The sequence below is a fragment of the Lepidochelys kempii genome, chromosome 9 (assembly GCF_965140265.1).
Source record: "Lepidochelys kempii isolate rLepKem1 chromosome 9, rLepKem1.hap2, whole genome shotgun sequence".
In the NCBI taxonomy this organism is placed as follows: Eukaryota; Metazoa; Chordata; order Testudines; family Cheloniidae; genus Lepidochelys; species Lepidochelys kempii.
Genome location: NC_133264.1, coordinates 59,395,637 through 59,403,166, shown reverse-complemented (window position 1 = coordinate 59,403,166; position 7,530 = coordinate 59,395,637).

Below are 7,530 nucleotides of genomic sequence, written 5' to 3'. Positions count from 1 at the left end.
TATGCTACCAGCACTCCCAGCTATCTTCAAGACACCACTGACTTCCTGAGGAAACTACAATCCATCGGTGATCCTCCTGATAACACCATCCTGGCCAATATGGATGTAGAAGCCCTCTACACCAACATTCCACACAAAGATGGACTACAAGCCGTCAGGAACAGTATCCCCAATAATGTCACGGCAAACCTGGTGGCTGAACTTTGTGACTTTGTCCTCACCCATAACTATTTCACATTTGGGGACAATGTATACCTTCAAATCAGCGGCACTGCTATGGGTACCCGCATGGCCCCACAGTATGCCAACATTTTTATGGCTGACTTAGAACAACGCTTCCTCAGCTCTCGTCCCCTAATGCCCCTACTCTACTTGCGCTACATTGATGACATCGTCATCATCTGGACCCTTGGAAAGAATCCCTTAAGGAATTCCACCATGATTTCAACAATTTCCATCCCACCATCAACCTCAGCTTGAACCAGTCCACACAAGAGATCCACTTGCTGGACACTACAGTGCTAATATGTGATGGTCACATAAACACCACCCTATACCGGAAACCTACTAATCGCTATACTTACCTACATGACTCCAGCTTTCATCCAGACCACACCACACGATCCATTGTCTACAGCCAAGCTCTACGATACAACCGCATTTGCTCCAACCCCTCAGACAGAGACAAACACCTACAAGATCTCTATCAAGCATTCTTACAACTACAATACCCACCTGCTGAAGTGAAGAAACAGATTGACAGAGCCAGAAGAATACCCAGAAGTTACCTACTACAGGACAGGCCCAAAAAAGAAAATAACAGAATGCCACTAGCCATCACCTTCAGCCCCAACTAAAACCTCTCCAGCGCATCATCAAGGATCTACAACCTATCCTGAAGGACGATCCCTCACTCTCACAGACTTTGGGAGACAGGCCAGTCCTTGCTTACAGACAGCCCCCCAACCTGAAGCAAATACTCACCAGCAACCACACCAAAAACACTAACCCAGGAACCTATCCTTGCAACAAAGCCCGTTGCCAACTGTGTCCACATATCTATTCAGGGGACACCATCATAGGGCCTAATCACATCAGTCACACTATCAGAGGCTCATTCACCTGCACATCTACCAATGTGATATATGCCATCATGTGCCAGCAATGCCCCTCTGCCATGTACATTGGCCAGACTGGACAGTCTCTACGAAAAAGAATAAATGGACACAAATCAGACGTCAAGAATTATAACATTCAAAAACCAGTCAGAGAACACTTCAATCTCTCTGGTCACTCGATTACAAACCTAAAAGTGGCAATTCTTCAACAAAAAAACTTCAAAAACAGACTCCAACGAGAGACTGCTGGATTGGAATTAATTTGCAAACTGGACACCATTAAATTAGGCTTGAATAAAGACTTGGAGTGGATGTGTCATTACACAAAGTAAAACTATTTCCCCATGTTTATTCCCTTCCCCCCCCCCCCACTGTTCCTCACATGTTCTTGTCAACTGCTGGAAATGGCCCACCTTGATTATCACTACAAACGGTTTTTGTTTTGTTTTTTTTCTCTCCTGCTGGTAATAGCTCACCTTACCTGATCACTCTCATTACAATGTGTATGGTAACACCCATTGTTTCATGTTCTCTGCGTATATAAAATCTCCCCACTGTATTTTTCACTGCATGCATCCGACGAAGTGAGCTGTAGCCCACGAAAGCTTATGCTCAAATAAATTTGTTAGTCTCTAAGGTGCCACAAGTCCTCCTTTTTATGTACGCTAAACAATCTGTTCTTAGTGTTGCCCAGATCTGCTCTGCGAATGCGCACGGCTCTTCTCCTTCTTGTGTGAGAGGTGTGATGCCCTTGTGTTTAGCTGTGACGCTATCGTTCCCAGACTTGGAGAACAGCTCGGTGTGGCTCGAAAGCTTGTCCCTGTCACCAACAGAAGATGGTCCATTAACAGGTATTATGTCCCCCACCTTGTCTGTCTTCTAGCCTGGGACCCACATGCTACAACAACACTGCAAACATTTATTGTCAAAGAACAGATATCCAAGTGAAAGAGGGTGAGAATATTGGAAATAAACAATTATATATAGAACAAAATTGTAACATGCTTTCTGGAGACTAAGGCATTTCCTATACGTCCTACAAGATAGCTTCTGCAGGAAAATGGCTGAGACCCCTCCTCATAAGATCAAGCTTGTTCTCCCAGAATGAAGAAATGCCAAGGTGTCTTTTGGTAGTACTGTTCACCTCCAAATAGAGCCTCCCCCCACCATTTATCTTTTCTTGTTAATTTCGCTAAGTCTCCACCAGCTCTTTGCTAGCCTTTGACTCCCATTGCATGACACAAGGAGACGTGTCTCCCACCCCAGCTGGAAGAGGCTGGCTCAAGCCATGCTACCTTTGAGGACCCTGCTTTTAGCTACAAACCTGGAGAACAGACATTGTGCTGCCTGCACTTTCTGTTGTGACAGCTCGCAGTGCTTATGATGACCAGTGTGACACAGGCGTTCTGTGGAGACCTTACATGACATCCTTTCGATGGACCCAGGATCCCTGTACCCCTCCCGACCCTAGTGTCCTCTGCCCGTTGGCATCCTGAGATTCGTGGGACAGACATGAGTTAGGGTCTGTCTCCACCACACACTAAGCCTGGCCTCTGGCTGGGGTTTGAGCCCAAGCCCCGCTTCTGTGTACACACCCATCAGTCTGAGTCAGGTCAGCGAGCACTCAGGACCCAGTCCTAGCACCCTGCTGAGGAGGAGTGCGGGGGCAGAGCCGGAGTGCTGCCGCAACTTGGGTCCAAGCCCACACAGCTTGCAGTGTGGACGCAGGCCCAATGCCGCAGGTCTGCCCGGTGCAGCCTGGACGTGTTAGCATGGCTGTGAGGCCTGGGGCCAGCAATTGCAAACCCAGGTTTACAGCACAGTGTGGACACTCAAGTACAGGCTTGGAAGCATGTCCCCAAGCACAGGTCCCACAGCCCTGGGCTTGCAATACAGTGTGAACATACCCTGGAGCCACAGAGGGGACCCTGCCTCACTTTCTCCTTGTCAGTGTCTTGTGAGTCCCTCATGTCACCTCACGACATCCTCCAGCTTCCAGCCCCACCGCCTCCCCATCATTTTCAGGCACCACCCTTCTGCTGAAACCATGTTGGGATGGGGTGTCACTGCTCAACCATGGGCACACTGCCTTGTCCTGTGCCGGGGACCAACCCAGGGCAGGCAAGACAGGTACGGGCCACAGAAGCCCAGCCCCCATCACCCAGTGCATCGACTTGCTGAGCCGGCAACGGGTCCCTGGCTCAAACGTGCTTCCGCTGCATGGCAGTGCTAGCACAAGCAAACCTCCCTCGCGGCTCAGAGCCTGGCTCAGCCTTCCCGTGGAGCTCCAGGCTCACTGCCAGTGCTGCAAGGACTGGTGCCGGTTCCCACAGCACGGCGCTTCCCTACCAGCGCCCGCATGGCCACGCAGCCACAGCAATGGGGAATAACGGGGGGAGGGAGGGACGCGCGTCCTAGTTGGTGGGGTGTTCCAGGCTGCGCCTGCTCTACAGAGGGTGAGAGTCAGGTGCCAGACAGCCTGAGCCCGGAGCCTGACTCCCTAGCTCACGCTGTAGCAGTTGGGCTGTCAGCTGTGACCCAGTGTGTCAGCCCAGTGCAGCTGCCACAGCAGCACTCAAGGAAGAGGCTCCATTGGCTGAGGATGGGTGATGGCCAGGATTAAGGGTAAAACTTTCAAAATCACCTGGGCGATTTAGGTGCCTACGTCCCATTGACTTTCTATGAGATGCAGGCTCCTCAGGCACTTAGGCACTTTTGAAAACATTACTCCCACCCCATCGAAGTTGTGCTGATGCTGCTTGTTACGGTCCTCTGACTGACTCAGCCACGTGGGACTGAATGCTGACATCACGTTGATCATCAGCAATCACCTGACTTGCGTTTGCAGACATGCAGGCTGCCCGCGGCAAAAAGCTGTGCCAGGGAATCCCAGCCCGCGCTGCCCCAGCATGCAACTCATGTGGGCTTGGTACATGAGTCAGTTACTGCGGACATGCCAGTGCAGTGCTGCACAGGGAGAAAGCTCCATCCGCTTCCAAGCTCCCTGCCCCAGCTCTCAGAGTGGGGAAAGCGGGACAGAGCGGTATGACAACCCCCGGTATTGGGTCAAGACTGGCATAGAGAGGGGCTTGATGGGTATGGAGTCTGGCACCTCTAGGTCACTAGGCTGAGTTCTTTAACTAAAGGGCATTCCCATCCAAGGACTTTTCATTAGCCTAGCGGACAACCTGTTGGATCATATTAAAGAAGTTCTGTATTAAAATCACAAATGAGTTTGATTCCCCATAGTTTAAATTCCAGGGTATTACTAATTAAGAAGTCTCTTGGTTTTTGGTACTATTTCTCTCCCTCTCTGTGTGAAACTTGCAAGCTGCTAATTGTGTTAGTACATTCTAAGACAGAGTCTGTTCTCAAAGCAATTCTTTGTAACAACTATTCGCACAGAGAGAGACTCAAAGCAATACTCTGTAACAACAGAAACAGCACCCAGAGACTCCCCGCCCTTTTGTTGTATTCATCCGCTTTGTTAACAATTGTCATTAAAATAGAGATAGAGGATGTATGTGGATGGATGCTTGGTGTGGGTAATAACTGAATGATCAGGGAGGTGCCAGCCTAAGAATCCAGTGTCCATCGGCTCAAGAAGGCGTCAAGTGGAAATAACCAGAGGACCCCCAGAGGGCAGACTGGAATCCACCCAACAGCCTCAAGGTTGGGAGAACCAAAGAACAAGATAACATCTGGCAGCACGGAGCCGTCAGGAATGTGCCATCTGCTGATTGATTCAGCAACAGCATGATGAAGCAATTCCCATAGACTGGCATAGGAAGAAATTCCTATAAAAATGGACTCTAGAAAGTGAGAAGTTTGGGGTCTGATTCTGCAAACCAACTTCCAGGAGCATCAGATGAGCATCTGACAAGGCCCTGCTCCCTCCTCATGTCCAGGCCACCTGGCCAGTGGCTTGGCATGAGCAACTTTAAGGCTGGTAACTATGATAACAACCTTGTAGAACCTGTGTGTATGTGTGTGTGTATGAATAAATATGAAATTGAATGGAATGTTATAGCTATAACTAACTGCTTACTATGATTCTTTTTATATTCACAATACATGTGGCATTTTGCCTTTTCTCCTTTAATAAGATCCTGCTGGTTTTTATTTTATTGGTATAACAAAGCATCCCCTTCCCTAAGACCCCATCCCAGCTGGGACCTATCCGACAGCCTCTGCAGAGAGGCCAACCTCTGGATGTGACGTGTAGAGGGAAACCCACTCTCTTCCCTGGGGCAGCCCCTCCAGACCTGAGGCAGAAACTCTGTAGCAGGGGAGTTTGCATTGACACTGCCCTGACAGCTCCTGTGCTGGGAGCAACCAGAGACTCCGGTCAGCATCAGGTGCATTCACCACGTGCCAGTCAGGCTCTCTGGAGCTGGCACTCTCCAGGCATGACACTGGATGGGTCTACTCTGTTTAGCCCCTGCCCCAGCTCGGTTAGTGACTTCCTGCAGGTCTGCACCCAGGATCAATGTCTGTGCGGCAGCAGCTCCCCTTTGCCAGCAGCCCTACTGCAAATTCTGCCCCACCCTGCCACATCTCACTCCTCTCTTTAGCCTGAGACCCAGGCTCCTTCTTCACCCACCAGGACTCTCCCTTAGTGTGAGCCCAGGACCCTCCACCTGGTGCCAAGGTTAGCTCAGGCCTGATGCCCACACCCCTCTAGAGTGAACAAAATGATTGGTAGGGGGTGAAGGATGGAATGAGCCATGCAGAAGCCTCACCTGGCGACTCCCTACCTGAATGCAGCCACAGGGCTGCAAGTCATGTGCAGAGCCCACTGGTCCCAGCTGGGATATAATGCCACACTGTCGCTGAAGCAATCAGGGCAGATGAAGAACTATCCCCAAAGACTCAGCCAGAGGCCAGGGTCTGTTACAGGAGTGGGTGGGGGAGTGTGGTCTGCGATGTGCAAGAGGTCAGACTGGATCACGAGGGTCCCATTTGACCTTAGAGTTGATTAGTCTGACTTTCCACATGCTGGCGTAGCTGCCTGCCGTGGGAGTAATACAGGCCACACGCAGTGCCTCCTGCTGGTCCCCAGGGCCTGGTAATTGCCAGCAAGGGACCATTCCCACCGGCTGTGAGCATGGTTCTGTGACATAGACACATGCCTCAGAACTGCCCTGAGACACGCCAGCCCTAGGGCCCTTCCCTGGTGGACCCTCCCCGGGGCTTTCCACTTGGCACACGCCAGCCAAGGAGTCCGGGACAGGGGGAAGTCCGGCTCCCTGCTGTTCCCTCACCCAGGTCTAAGCACACACACTGCACAGAGGTGCCCGCTGCTGTGCGGTGTCAATGGAGGTCAGGGATTTAGCCCACGCCAATCCCTTGTTGTGGATCCTGGGCAGCTCCATCAAGTCTCCAGCCCAAGCAGCCCTGTCCTGGCGAAACAGATACATTCTAGTCGGCGGGGGGATCTGCTGGAGCAGGGCTGGGACAGGCGTGGCCAGGACTTTGGCAGAGCCCCGCAGGAGCCCACCCTCCCTCTCCGCCCCGGCACAGGAGCGGAGGGGAGGGAATGACCTGGTAGCTGGATAAGGTTGCCAACTTTCTATTTGCAGAAAACCAAACACCCTTGCCCTGCCCCTGCCCTGCCCCTTTTCTGAGGCCACGACCCCCATTCACTCCATCCCCCTCCCTCTGTTGCTCGCTCTTTCCCACCCTCATTCACTCACTCATTTTCACTGGGCTGAGGTATCATAGAATATCAGGGTTGGAAGGGACCTCAGGAGGTCATCTAGTCCAACCCCCTGGTCAAAGCAGGACCAATCCCCAATTAAATCATCCCAGCCAGGGCTTTGTCAAGCCTGACCTTAAAAACTTCTAAGGAAGAAGATTCTACCACCTCCCTAGGTAACGCATTCCAGTGTTTCATCACCCTCCTAGTGAAAAAGTTTTTCCTAATATCCAACCTAAACCTCCCCCACTGCAACTTGAGACCATTACTCCTTGTCCTGTCCTCTTCTACCACTGAGAATAGTCTAGAACTATCCTCTTTGGAACCACCTCTCAGGTAGTTGAAAGCAGCTATCAAATCCCCCCTCATTCTTCTCTTCTGCAGACTAAACAATCCCAGTTCCCTCAGCCTCTCCTCATAAGTCATGTGTTCCAGACCCCTAATCATTTTTGTTGCCCTTCGCTGGACTCTTTCCAATTTATCCACATCCTTCTTGTAGTGTGGGGCCCAAAACTGAACACAGTACTCCAGATGAGGCCTCACCAATGTTGAATAGAGGGGAACGATCACATCCCTCGATCTGCTGGCTATGCCCCTACTTATACAACCCAAAATGCCATTGGCTTTCTTGGCAACAAGGGCGCACTGCTGACTCATATCCAGCTTCTTGTCCACTGTCACCCTTAGGTCCTTTTCCTCAGAACTGCTGCCTAG